The sequence below is a fragment of the Hibiscus syriacus genome, unplaced genomic scaffold (assembly GCF_006381635.1).
Source record: "Hibiscus syriacus cultivar Baekdansim isolate YM2019G1 unplaced genomic scaffold, ASM638163v2 tig00003454_pilon, whole genome shotgun sequence".
NCBI lineage: Eukaryota > Viridiplantae > Streptophyta > Magnoliopsida > Malvales > Malvaceae > Hibiscus > Hibiscus syriacus.
Window position 1 is genome coordinate 3,678,208 of NW_024061972.1, and position 15,796 is coordinate 3,694,003.

At 33.9% G+C, this 15,796-nt stretch overlaps 1 non-coding gene across 1 annotated transcript; it reads right to left on the reverse strand.

Moving 5' to 3' along the window:
- Window positions 1–6,118: 6,118 nt before the first annotated feature.
- LOC120177860 lies at window positions 6,119–6,225 on the reverse strand. Its single transcript, XR_005521477.1, has one exon. It is a non-coding gene; the product is annotated as a small nucleolar RNA R71 (small nucleolar RNA).
- Between the last annotated feature and the right edge of the window lie 9,571 nt (window positions 6,226–15,796).

Consider the following 15,796-nt stretch of genomic DNA (forward strand, 5'->3'; position numbering starts at 1 on the left):
TTCACAAGAATTCTTAAAACATGGAATTATACTTAGTCCTAAGAAAATAGAATTATAAAAAATAGAAATAGAATTTTTAGGATTAAAATTATCTTCAGATGGTCTTAAATTACAATATCATATTATAATCAAAATAAAAGAAATTCTTGAGATATTGAAGATAAAAAACAACTTCAACAATTTTTAGGAATAGTTAATTATAGAAGAAACTTATTTCCAAAATTATCTGGAAAAAAATATGTATGATATATGATAAATTAAAAAATGATGTACCAGTACCATTTTCTTGGACTAAACACAATTTGGAAATAGTTAAAAAATTAAAATTTTAAATAACGAATATTTCATGTTTATCTGGAAAAAAAGTTTATCTACCTAAAGAATGTGATAAATTAATATTAGAAACAGATGCTTCAGAAAAACATTGGGGATGTGTTTTAAAAGCCAAAACAATGGATAACCAAGAAATAATATGTGAATATGCATTAAGTAATTTTAAACTAAATGAAATTACTTATGTAATTTTTGAAAAAAATTATAGCCGTAAAAAACGATATACAAAAAAATCTTATTTACTTAGCACCTGAAAATTTTGTAATAAAAACTGATAAGCAAGTAGTTAAACAATTTCTCACCAGTAAAAAATTGAAGACAATACCAAAAAGAATTAGATGGTATATTGAATTATGTACATTTAATTTTTATGTTTTTATATATCAAAGGCACTAACAATTTTATTGTTGATTTCCTTAGCTGGCCTAATGGATAGAGGAAAAAACATCTAGAAACAATAGGAGAATGGACAACTGTTCAGAATAAACCCAACAAAGGGATTTTGGGACAATAAAATCCTAACCAAGGATTTGTGCCAGTATAACCTCCAGTAATGTATTATCCTAACCAAGGATATTATATTTCCTATCTGAAAGCAGTTGTACAACAAATTTTGATGACATCTTCAATAAATCAACTACGGTGGTCACAATATCCAAATTTTGAATATCAAAAAAGTTATGCTTAAATTATAAAAAAAGGCTAAAGCACTATTCAGACCACAACAATCAGAAACAATAAAAGAATAAATAAAAGATTTTTATAATCTTCGTTTGGAAGAAAAGATATATAATTTGATTAATGAGGTATGGAAAAACCATATCACTAATTAAAGAGCAAATTTTAGAAGATCTCTTTCTAAACTTTCTAAAACCTTAGTTGAAGAAACAACTAAAGAAAGTAAAGTTGAAGAACTATTACTATAAACCGTAAGCTATAGAGATTGGGAAGAATTGGAAATTGGTTTTTTGAAAAAAGAGGAGATAAACAATCTTCTTGAAACATGTCAATATTTTCTTGATAAAGGATCAATAAATAATATTTTAGTAAAATTATATAGTTATGTTTATATAATAAAGCTAGAATAATATTACCAAGAGAAATATTTTCAAAAATAGATAGAACAATTTGCAACCAAACAGGATCTGTTTAAAAATGTTATTTTAAAATCTACAAGCTTATGTCTATAAAAATAATATTGGAGAAAACTTCCAGTAATTAAATTTAGACTGGATCATGAACTGTTTGATATAAAAAGTATTGAATAAGGTTTTGTTAGAGAAATAATTGTTCAAAACTTTTCTTTTCATCATTTGAAAGATTTTCCAGCCTTTATAAAATCTAATTTATATACTTATATTCCTCAATATGATCAATATTATTATTTTCATCTTAATATAAATAGTCTAATCGGGATAGCTGAAAGAGAAAAATTATATTAGGCATACCAAATTTGGACTTTTACTAAGGTACTTGGAGGACCAAGACTTTGTGCAGTAAATGAAGATAAAAACAACTTACAGTCCTCTATTAAAAATGCTATAATAATATGATCTACTATCAGATCCAAGCAGGACTCGATCTAAAGGCAGCAACAAGAAATATATTAAATGATAATACCAAACAATGTTGGACCGAAAGCCAAAGAATATTTGTACATCAAAATTATATGGGTAACACAACAAACATTGAAGCCATAAAGTTATTACAAACAATAGCTGACATGGAAATTGAAGATTGCCCAAACAATATAATCGTAGGAATAAACTGCTCATGGGACAATTGAAACTCACCACAATTGTCACCAGAAAGACAAAAGTACAAGATCAGGAAGCCACCACAAGAAGAACAAAATTAAAAGCACTAACATGTGGAAGACTATCATGGCGGACTTCAAAATAAATTGAAATCAACTATGAAATTAAGCTTATAAAATGAAAATCTTCCTAGTAATCAAGGCATCACCTTTAGCATCAACATATCCTACTATAACTCTCTCCATGCTTTCTTGTAATATTTTGTTCTCTTTCATTTGTATAACCCTCCACTACCCCTTGTAAAAATACTTGTAATAAAACTCGTTTCCACATCTTCAAGAAAAAGATCATAATAACTTTTTGGGATAAAAAATCATGATAATTATTTTAAGGATAAACTACAAACTACACAGATGGTCACTTTCATTTGAGTTTTACAAATTTATGATCACTAGATTCAAAACACATATTATATGACCACCTTCGTTTCATTTTAATTAAGATGTGGTCACTGAAATGTTGACTTCCTTTAGTTTGATAATATGACAATTAGTAAAACGGTTTAATTTTCACTTTAACCCTTGAACTTTAGATAAAATATTAATTAGTGATCTTTCTATAAATTCAAAGTAGTTTAGGGATAAAATTTTAATTTAAAATTTTATATGTTTTCTTCTCTAACCCCATATTCTTTCACCACATACCTCCCTCTTCTCTATAGCCGTGACCCTTACAAACCTAAACCTACATCACTTGTCACTGTTTATCAGTGGTCACTACTCCAAACGCACCATAAGCGAACGAAGAAGTCCAAACCATTGTTAATAACAGACGAAGAAGCCTGAATGCCTCTATATTTTTTCTCTGATCAATCATAGTTATCAAACTTTAAATATTTTCTACAATCTAACGTAATCTTATGTTCTTAATATTGACTAAGAAACTTGAAGAAAAAATGATTTGAACCTTAGGAGGGTTGTAGTACATTGCATCCTGGGAGCTCTGATGCTTATTCTCGCTCAATTGGAATTTCTTGAACCTCTCTTGAAATCACGATCATATATTTGAGGTTGATAGTGATAGTGATTATGATGGTTAAGGTTCATGTGTTACTGGGAAGGATCGAGATGATCCGCCATGTAACATCCAAATCCCACATATTCGAGTGTCATACAAAATCTACGAAGTAACTAATTGTTCTTCTTGTTTTCTTTTGAAAACATTTACATAATATTTGAAAACATTGTCATTTATAAAAGCATTGCCCCAATTTAGAAACTCGATATATAAAATAAATAGTTTAAATGTTACAACCTAACTATTTTCAAATAAACATGCTAAAAAATATAATCAGAGAAGCATTAATATTATGCTATCAATGCTACTAAATCATTTGTTTCAAGGTACATCTACTGTCATAATGGTCTAGGCTCATGCTTTCCTTGGTCTACTGCTAAGGGCCTCGCCTTGAGTATACAGGTACTGGTCTCTAACCACAATATCATGCTACTTTACATCATTATGTGCAACAAACAATCATCAAACACACAAGCTAAAGTAGTTGTCATGGTGTGGTCGAAGGGTTTCAATGTATCTTGGGGCACACACTCCTCTATTCTACATAGGGTGAGATCTGAAATTTCTGAATCGAAAAACAATACCCATCTAGCCTACTTCTTGTGAGTACTCGGGCCTCGTACCCATTTAGCTATTAAAGAGCCTTGTACACTAGCTGAGGTATATCTAAATATTATATACAAACAAGACGATCTTCATCTACAAAAAAACATGCTAGGGTGCTCATTGGCCACACATATCAATAAATACTACACAAGGTAAAATAATGTAGTTCGATTACTTGCTATCATAACTCAACATAACTAACTGAGGTCATCCCGTCACCAACTACTATCTCTCTTGTTTTCTCCTCTAGAACATTATGAAAAGATTTATTAGGCTTTTATATCTATTATCTTATTAAGCTGCTCTATTTTGGTCATTTAGCACTTTCATGATTTTACGACGAACATTGCTACTACTATTTGTTTGTTATATTATCTCCTAGCCCAACATTCAACTTTGTTTTGCTAATTAGTGATGATACTCTAGTCGTTCTGATCATGCTTTCCCTTGATTCACCCTTATATTGGAATGACGAATGATACACTATCGTCATGCATAAGTGACTCAAGTGTCCTTGTTATTTCCCGAATATCTAACAAGGCATAGGTTATATGATGTCTTACTACATAAATTTCTTAAGCTTTTACTAAATTCATTCGTTGTTCTCACTTACGAGTTCGTTAGAGGAGTTTGGTGGTATGAGACCCCTTCTTGAGCCCTTAAGCTAAAGTTGGGTTTCTTAACAAATTTAATATGAGGGTAATAATACTAAGCCCTTTTATGTTGATACGTACCCTTCAGTATTGATACCCACCTTAGGTACTGATATCAAAATATATACTCTAAAATCTGAAAAGGTATTATATTATCGATAACCCTACTTGGAGTATCGATAATTTTCTATTTGGGTATCAATACCATCTTGAGTATCGGGTACTAAATCTAGCTAATAGAATTTAAAACTTAATGATGGTAGCTATTTGAATTTGGGTCTTAGTGATTGTATCGACACATCACCCTTTGGTATCGATACCCGATGAACAATATCGATACTCCATGTATAAAGTATCAAAACTACCCAACCAGAAACATGATCTTATTAATTTATAATATTCTTACTGAGTCTTCATGACCACCCTCTCGTTATTGTGCTAAACCGCTCATATCCTTATTTAACCAATATGCAACTCAAACCATTACTCGTATAGACCATTTCCTTCACTGAGGTACATAAGGGTAATTTGGTCAATTTATCCCCTAAGGGAATTTTAGTAACCTCCCATACTGGAGTTAGATGTCTGATCTCAAACGATATTAAAATCCTTACACTTCAGGTTTTTTTTTGACATCTTAAAGTTACTCAACCACTTTAAGCATGAATACCAAGTATTCAGTATAAATACCAGTTCATCCAGTATGGATACCAACTCATCTAATTTTGATAACTCTCAAATAGAGTTATCTTTAGTAGCCTTTTCACATAATTTTAGTTTTATCTTGATATTTTAGGATCATATTTGTTTAATTTTACATATTTTGTATATTGAGAATTTAGTGGGTTGGTTAAGGCTGAATTTGATTTCTTTTGTTGCAAAACTGTTACATTGATGTCGTAGCATTGTAGGAAATACTGAGTGGATGTTGCATTAGTCAATGAATCTCCAAACAATTAGGAGAACGTTTTGATGGGATAACTGGCTTGGGAAGCTGTCAATGGGGCTGGAAACCACCTGAAACATGGAAGCACTCTATTGGAGGATGAAAATTTCCTCAAAGCTATAAATGGGAGTACTTTGAAGCTTAGAAAGGATGATTGGATGCCATTAGAAAGTACCAATTTTCTATGTTAATCCTTTATATGACATGGAAGCTTAAGACCCCAACTACGATTACTGCAGCATAAAGAGAGCTCGTTGAGTGGCATTTGCAATCAGCAGATCACCATTTGAAGCCTTCTGTTGAGAGAGTGAGTGATTTGGATGTTTTCTAAACTTTGTGGATGATATTTTGGATTGATTATTTTATGTTTATTTAATGATTACTTTTATGTTCTTTTTGTTCATGATTATTAGTAGAAATACCAATGATTAAATGTATGGTATTTTCAGTTATTTTCTAGAAATAGATTTGGTTGATTTGTTGTGCACTTTTGGTAGTGTTGGTATTGCCGAGTAGAAATGCTTGTGCCAAAAAGCATACATTCAATCGATTAGATTTGTTAATACTTTGAAACCTTTAATTAATGAAAGTGATTAGAGTAGTTCAAAGGGTTTTAATTATTTCTAATCACATAGATGTAGTATACTTAAAGTATAATGTTCATAATATCATCAGGTGCTATAGCATCCTCAATTGTGTTATCATATAAATTTTGTATACAATTCAACACGCCAAACATGAATACCAAACTCCAAAATGATCTAACTTCATTCAAGAAAATAGAGGATGAAAGCTTATATGAAGCATAGGAAAGATTCAAGGATTTACTATGAAAGTGTCTTATGTATGGGTTCCCACATTGGACTAAAATAGAGATGCTTTACAATGGGTTAAACATACACATTCGTATGGTGGTCAATACTTTAGTGAATGAATCGTTGTTAGATAAGACATATAATTAATCTTGTGATTTCTGGAGAGGATCTCAACTAATGATTGCCAGTATCCTAATATGAGGAATATGTTTGGCCGATGTAACGTTGTAGCAATAGATTCTGAAGCTTCAACTCGATGGCATCTCAGATTTCAACATTTACAGATATGGTAAAGAAATTAAAAAAACAAAGGGTAATGTATAAAGTCAAGGTTGCATCTCTCATCACTTGTTCTTATTATGGCGATAATCATAACTTTGATGAATGCCCCTAAAATTTAGAGTTCGTCTACTACGTGCATAATTATCAAAAGAATGACAATGCTTTTGGAAATGTATATAATGTTAATTTTAGAAATCATCCCAATCTTTCTTGGAGAAATCAGAGCGTATCAGAATTATTAGCCACACCATCGTAATCAGCAGCAAACAAAGAAGCAACCACATCCACATTACCCAGTTGCTCAGCCACAACAAAGGCAAGCATATCAAGGGTACTCTTCAACCCAAATTTTCACTTTATCATCTCTTAAGTCTTTGAAGAAAGAGTATATGTTGAGTCAATCAACATCATTACGTGCTCTATAGAAACAAGTGGGACAAATGGAAAATGCTCTCAATAATAGGTTGCATGGAACACTTCCACGTGTTATTAAAAATCCAAAGCAGCAAAGTAAAGAGCATTGTAAGGCTATTACTACAATGAGTGGAATTCATATTGTAACACCCTGAAAAATGGGTGCGAAGTGTCTGTTTATTCATTTAGGCCTTAGAATGATTTGTCTATAGTTTATGAATCTTAGAACCCGAATGGAGTTGATTTAGGCTTGGAATGAGCCCAACAAGCTTAAAAAGGATGAATTTAATCATGAATCAAATGGGGAAGGACTTGGTAGGTAATTAACCCATTTTTAAATAAAATGTTGAACACCCTTAATTATTTGTGATCTCACGTCATTTGCCATTTCTTTTTCCTCACATTTGCTTATCATCTTCCACTTTTCCTACCATATTCTTCCCTATCCAAGATATCAACAAAGTTCCAAGGTTTAAGAATCCTAAGCTTCCTTTAAGATTTCTAATGTAAGAAATTTAATCTTCATCTCCCAAACTTCCATTTAAGCCCTATTTTGCAAGGTTTAGGTAAGGTCAACCAAAAATGGGTTTTAGAGTGGTTTACGGAATCTTAAAGTTTAATTCATTTCTAGGAGAGTTTTCAGTTATAGGATCGTTCTAACACTTTCATAAGTTCTAAAATGTTCTCATTTTCCTATAGTTTTGATTAGTTCAAGAGAAATGTGAGGGCTCTAAGGCAAGGGGAACAGAAAAGCTCCCTCTTGGGTGATTTAAGAACGTTTTTAGTCACCAAGCTTCAAGATAACATGTTTCTATCTCAACCATATTGTATGTAGATCATGGTATGAGCATTTTGGTATATTTTGTTCATGTAAGCATGCTAGAGCTAATTCATGGTGAAATTCGTATTTTTGTATTAAATGCATGAAAGATGGCACATTTTGACCTCTGAGACACTAAATAAGACTTTAAAAATGTTCACTAGTCTTGGGGAGTGAATGGGTGAGATTTGGGTATGATTTTGTGCTCAAAATAGAGCAACCATGTTCGTCGGTATCAGTACTAGAAGAACAATATCGATACTATTCTTCGTGTAAAGAAAAACCAAGTGATTTATAAGGGCAATATCGATACCTCTTCAAGGAGTATCAACACTCTGGGTCTATTTTCAATACTCAGCTAGTCAGTATCGACACTGAGACATTTTGGGAAACATCAGAGTTGATTTTGGTATCGATACTCATGGGAGTATCGATTCTCCCCATAGGGGTATTGATATAAAGGTAATTTTCAAAACATCGAAGCAAATTTTGCTACTGATACTCAGGTGAGTATCAATACCCATGGGTCCAGTATCGATACTATTGGCACAGTACCAATACCCATGGTGAATTTCGGACAATTATGGTTAATTTGTTTAGGTGTTTAGGCTAAGGTGTTTTGAGTTCGTATAAGTCTTAAGTATTCAATGCAAGTGAAAACAAATAAGTTAACTCAATTATCAGCTAGAAATAAAGCAAGATAGAGTGACATAAAAATTGCCTTTGTCTGATGCATGGGAAACGGCTAGGACACTCGAGTTACACTAGTATTATGACGATAGTCCTTTGTTTGTGAATATCCGGATATTTTCTGTATAGTACACATCCGATGCAAATAAATTTTAGGTCGTACTGGTATAAATTTTGATGCACGTAAATTCTAGAATTATACCATATGCTCAGATAGGTTCAGGATGTGAGCTTCCAATGCACATAAATTTCGGACCTCACCTCGACCTCTCGAGGATTTAAGGCATACCAAGGGCTATAAGTTTTGATGCACGTAAATTTTGGTTCTTACCCTGAAGGTTATGGGGTAGGGTGTTATCCAAGATGCATATAAATTCCTTCGACCACTCCACTTGGCCTATCTCATGTTTGATATGTACTTTTTCATGTTCATGACTTTATATTTCGACATGTTAATATAATGAATGCATGAAGTATTACATATTTATTGTTTTGGCACTGAGGTTTTAAGCTTAGTGTATAGAATGTGTTTTCATGCGTAGGTTAGTAGGAGATCATTGATGAGCTTATCACATTAGTACATACCAGACCAGATGATTTCTATAGTATGTCTTGAGTTTTTATTGCGGGCATGTATTTATATGGACCTTTGTGCGATGGAGTCATAGTTCTATTTTGTTTATGGATGCAATTGTACGTATTGGGAGATTCCCATATTTTGTAAAATAGATTTTGATTCCGTACAATTTATGATAAATGATTTTGATGTTATTAAACATTTTAAAAAGAAATTTTTGGGTTGACCATTTTGGTGGTTTCGTGAGGCATCTTCATCCATAGATCTTCGGGTCAAATTTAATTAGGGTGTTACATTTAGTGGTATCATAGTGTCCATGATATGTCGCTCCTAGGACCTGCGGGTCAGAGTCAGTAAATGTATATGTGAGTACATACCCCTAGAGTGTCAGTAATACTTATGATTTTGGAATGACGATAGTGACATTTCTTTCCTTTCTAATTTTAGGATTCAATTATGGAAGATGATGATGTTCTGAGTCATGAGGGTTAAAAGGAGAGTAATGCCTCCTTGGTCAGAGATGGAGTAGGCTCTTGATTCTTATCATGAGGCGCCTGTGGACGTAGGAGTTGATTATGCGACTTTCTTTCATGATATGTCCTCGACCCTTAGGCAGATCATCCGAGCCATTCTGAATCCATCTGCGAAGCACCCTCACCCACCTGTACCCTCAGTGTAGCCTGCTATGGCACCTCTAGAGTCTCCGGTAGAAAGGCGTCGCCTCTATAGGACGATCGATTTATGTAAAACTGGAGATGATGACCCTATATTTATAGATCAATGACTTCAAGAGATGCTTTGTACCCTTCTTCAGTTGCACCTTACTCCCGAAGGCAAGTTAGAGTGTGTCATTACCTTTCTGAAGGATGACATGACTGATTGGTGGGAGATGGTAGAGTTGGCAATAGAGCCAGAATTACCTACCTGAGATCATTTTATGATAGAGTTCAGGGATAAATACATCGGTGAGGCTCACATCGATGATTTACGCAACCAGTTTTTGCACTTGACCCAGGGAATCCTAAGCTTCCCTTAAGATTTCCAAGGTAAGAACTTTAATCTTTATCTCCCAAGCTTACATTTAAGCCCTCTTTTACAAGGTTTGGGTAAGCTTAACTGAAAACAAGTTTTAGAGTGATTTATGGAATCTTGAAGTTTAATTCGTTTCTAGGAGAGTTTTGAGTTATAAGATTGTTATAACACCTTCATAAGTTCTAAAATGAGTTAATAACTCATTTTCTTATGGTTTTGATTATTTCAAGGGAAGAGTGAGAGCTATTAGGTAAGGGGAAAGGAAAAGCTCACTCTTGGGTGATTCAATAATGTTTATAGTCACCAAGCTTAAAGGTAACACATTTCTAACTAAACCATACTGCATGTAGATCATGGTTTGAACATTTTGATATGTTTTGCTCATGTAAGCATGCTAGAGCAAATTCATTGTGAAATTTATATTTGTGTGTTATATGCATGAAATATAACACCTTTTAACCTTGAAGGCACTAAATAAGAATTTAAAAATGTTCACTAGTCTTAAGAGAGTGAATAGGTGGGTTTTGGTATGATTTTGTACCTAAAATAGAGAAATGTGGTTCATCGATATCAGTACAGGAAGAACGATACCGATAATATTCTTCGTGGAAAGTAAAAACTAAGTGATTTAGAAGGGCAGTATCGATACCTCTTTAAGGAGTATTGATACTATGGGTTCAGTATCGATACTCAGCTGGTCAGTATCAATACTGGAGCATTTTTGGAAACATCGTAGCTGATTTTGGTATCGATATTTATAGGAGTACCGATACTCCCATAGGGGTATCGATACCAAGGTAATTTTCAAAACATCAAAAAAAAATTGGTATCGATACTCAAGTGAGTATCAATACCCATGGGTCCAATATCGATACTTTTGGCACAGTGTCAATACCCACAGTGAAGTTTGGGTAATTATGGTTAATTTGTTTGGGTGTTTGGGCTGAGGTGTTTTGAGTTCGTGTAAGCCTTAAGTATTCAATGCAAGTGACCAAATAAGTTAACTCAATTCTCACCTATAAATAAAGCAAGATAGGGTGACATAATAATTGCCTTTGTATGATACTCGGGAAATGACTAAGATACTCGAGTTACTATAGAATTATGATGATCGTCCTTTGTTTATGAATATCAAGATATTATTTGTTTGGTACGTATCTAATGCACGTAAATTTTAAATCGTACTGATATGAATTCTGATGCACGTAAATTCCAGAATTGTACCATATGCTCAGCCAAGTTAAGGATGTGAGCTTCCGATGCAAGTAAATTATGGACCTCACCTTGACCTTTTGAGGATTTGAGGTATACCAAGGGCTATAAGTTCTGACGCACGTAAATTCTGGTTCTTACCCTGAAGCTATCATGTTTTAGATGGGCTAGGGTGTTGTCCGAGATGCACATAAATTCCTCCGACCACTCCACTTGACCTATCTCTTGTTTGATATGTACTTTTTCATGTTCATGACTTTACATTCTGACATGTTCATGTAATGAATGCATGTAGTATTACATAGTTATTTTCGTGGCACTGAGCTTGTAAACTCAGCTTATGGATTGTTTTTCTGTGTGCAAGTTAGTAGGGGATCATTGAGGAGCCTATCGAGTCAGTACATTAGAGATTTAGTAACTTTCTTCCTCGCCAAATCCACCACTTCGTCTGAGATTAGTGAGCAATCAAGAATTTGTTTCCAAAGAACAAAAGCAAATTGGATTTAATCAACAACTTCAAGCACTTCGTCAACTTCCTCACTAGAACCCTTGCTAATATTTTTCAGATGCTTCCCACTAAACTTATTGGCATGTAATCCTCGAAGCACTGGGGGCCGCCACCTTGTGAATAAGGGGAATAAATGAGTAATTAAACGTCAAATCAGTCACCCTTCCATGATAAAAGTTATGAATTAAGCTCACCACATCATCTTTCATAAGACTTGAAAAATGTTGAGATTAAACTCATCTGGCCCTAGAACATGAGATCCATCCGCCAATAAAATCACATCTTACACTTTTTCTCACAAGAAAGAGTTTTCCAAACATTCCACTGAGTCTTAACACAACTGGCTTATCTAACAATTCCAACTTGATACACTTAGAGTACGGTTCTCATTATAAAATGACTTAAAATGGTTTTCGAAGGCTAAAATAACCTTTTTCGGTTCATTGATCATATACTCTCCAATCCAGTTTAATGGAATAAAGTTTCTCCTAGCCCAGAGAGATACAGTTAAGTGAAAGAATTTATCGTCTTGATTGCCTTCTTTGAACCATTTTAATCTTAACTTTTGGAGCCACTCTCTTTCATCCCTCCTATACTCATTCCAAAGTCGAGTTCTCAAAGATTTTATATCTTCTATTGGGGCTCTGTTATTTCTACCCGACCATAGGCTTGGACTCAAGAATATGAATCCTCTTCTCAAGGGATGAGATTATATTACTATTTTCTAACTTCCTCTATCTCAACTGATTCTTTGAATACAATTTGAACTTTTTCAATAGCATTCTGAGCCCTTTGTCACCAAATTTCTAGCTCACATACTTGATAATTTAATTTTAACCAGGTTCGTTCACCCAATGCTTAAACCATTTAGATGGTTTGGGGCCCCAATAATAATGACACCGCTTCAACACAATAGGGCAGTGATCAGAAATACTTCACGGCAGAGTCATCTGACCAACTTTGAGAATATGTGAAGAATACCATAGGATACCAGAAAACTATCAATCCTATTAGATAGATAGGGATTCGACCACCAAACCATATGAAGGGGTTTCATTTAGATAGGTCCACCAAATTGAGGTTGTCTATGAAATTTGTAAAATCTAGCATAACCCTTTGATTTATGCACACCCTTACTTTCTCTTCTGCCTGAAGAATGGTATTGAAATCTCCCCCAATTATAACGGGAAGGTTAATGTGGGATAAAGAGCTTACTAATTGATCAAAAAAGAGCCTATACTATTGAGTTTCGTTTGGGGCATATACATTCACAAGGCATACCTTTATGATGCACCTTATCAGAAACCCCACAGATATTATGCACCTAGACAGGATGAGTTATTTTTCTAGATTGAAAAAGTCAGGATCCCATATTGAAATTAAGCCTCCTGAAGCACCAGAAAACAAGGCAAAGGCTAGACCCCCAAATCGGGAACCTCATACGAACATCAATAGATGAACTTTAAGCTTCTCGAGTTTTGTTTCTTGAATAAAAACTATATTAGCTTCACCTTTTTTCGAAACATATTTAATCAGCCTCTTCTTTATAGGATAGCCTGAACCTAATGTTCAAGGATAATAGACATAGAATTCATTGATTTCATAGCTTGTAATGAGAACAAGATACCATAGCCAATCTGAAGCTTCTTCTTTGTGTTTCTGCACCCTCATCAATACTTTTCAAGTGATTGAGGACCACCTCTTTCGAAGCTTTAAAGTGAATCCCTAAGACATTCGCCATTTGTGGTGTTACTTCGGCTTCATCAACAATCACTAAGTTGTGGCAATTACCTTTATTTTCTGGACTTGGTAAAACTTAATTTATTTATTCCTTCTCACCTGAATCTGATAAATAATATTAATATTCTTTCTGTCTTTTAAGCTTTGGTTTTGACCCTCCAGCTTTAGTGCCCTCAAAAAGGTTATAATGATTTCTCCATCGCAATCCTCTGTCAATTGCACATTATACATACTTTTTTATTTGAGCTGCAGGCACTTGGTCATCCAGTCAAAGCTAGGAATCTCAGTTTGTTGAAAGCTTATTAAAAACTCACACACATCTTGTGCATTACGCTCAATATTAGTGGGCAACCTGGTTGAAACTCTCCCATAAGTAACCTCACCACTGTTGTTCTTATCAGGATTGCCAATAAGGTTCTTTTCTCCCACCAAGACTTCTTTGAAAGACCTACCATCTCTTACCGAACGTAGAGGTTAAGACCTCTGCTGGCAGTCTTTCATCACCCCTTGACGATTTAGTTACCTGTTAATTTCTGGAATCTTGCTGCAAATGCCCTTATTTTGAATCTGTCTATCATTCTACAATCTCTATTTATAATCGCCATATTGAGGTTAGCTCTCTCTTTAAACCTTACAAACGTGAATGATGACTACTTACTGCGTCTCTTTTCCTATTCCACAAAGCAATATATGTATCAACCACCCATATATGCACATGCTAAAAGCTTCAACAAGGGTAGATGAATGGATTCTCTTCCACAATAAAAGCACTTTGGTAGGGGTGAGCAAAAGAACGGGGAACCCTGTTCTAGAACCGGTTAAGATATGTCAGTTCCGGTGTGATTCCGGTTCTGGGTAGCAAAATAAGGACCTTGTTGACATTGGTTCCGGTTCCGGTTCCCAAAATTTTGGAACCGTAACCGGTTGGGTACCCGGCTAAAAGCGGTTCCAATACCGGGTACCCTGAAATCGGAACCGCATAACATTATATTGTCCAAATTATTAGAGCCCAAATAAACTGAGCCCATACTAAAAAAATACTTTGAACGTAAAAAGTTAAAAACATAGAGCCAAAAATTAGAAACCCTAACTCACCCACCTAGCAACTACAGTCACTCTTTATCTCTCATTTTCCCTGTCACTCGTCTTCATTGATGAAGCACTCAATTCACTACATCAATCTCTTAGATTTCATTCAACAAAGTCAGGGGAGCATCAAGGGCAACACAGCATCAAAGTTTGAGAATGGACTGCAAATTGCATTGGAATTGCAAATATTGTGTAATATCTTTTAGTTGTAAACGTACTTGGTTTGGAATTTTTGCGACTTTATGCGTTTTGTGACCTATACTTTTGAATTTGGATTAAAATTGTTGTAATTGATTTCTAACTTTGCGTTTTCGTAATATGTACTTTGGGTTAGTGTTTTTATTAATATTTAAGTATGAAATGGTGGATAAATTTTGTATAGGAAAGAGTTCTACTTGTGATAAGTAGTAACATTTTAGTTTAATAAATTAACAGGTTATAAAAGGGCCAATTTTAACGTGGAGGCGGTATATCATCCCACTTAATGTGTAACAATTAACATGTTGAATGAGAAAGCTATCAAAATAACAGGGTACCTGGAACCGGTACCGGTACCTACAGGTTCCGGTTTCGGATCCCAATTTTTAAGAACAGGTTGAACATGTTCCGATTCTGGTTCCCCATTTTTAGGAACCGGTGCAACATGTTCCGCTTTCGGTTCCCAAAAAAATAAGCGGGTGCACGGTGTTGCTCACCCCTACACTTTGGTATTAATCTAATATAGGTTTAGAGCTTCTCTTCCATGTCGGTAAGTTGAACCGATAACTTGGTTTCTCTGATGCTTCATCTAATGTTTCTAGGGGTATTCGATTTTAACCAAATTAACTGACCTAATCGAACTTTCTTCGGTTAATCTTTGATTCATTTGATTAATGTTTAAGAAATTTTAAAAAAAACCTTTGGTTATCCGTTAATTCAATTCTAAATCAGTTAATTAATTGAATTAATCAAATTAATTGAAACATTAAACAATTAATTATATATTATTTATATATTAGTTGGCTTAGGAGGGTCTAAACTTTGTTTTAACCCAAATTAATAAGAAATATTAAATATTGAATATATAATATATAATATATATTGTTTATAAATTTTGGTTAATTCAGTTAATTGACCAATTAACCAAACTTTATTAAGTTCGCTTAAAAATTTTCGAAAAAATTCGATTCGGTTAACGGTTATGAGAGAAAAAAATTTGGTTAACGATTTTTTGATAGTTCGATTCAGTCGGTTAACTAAACTGAA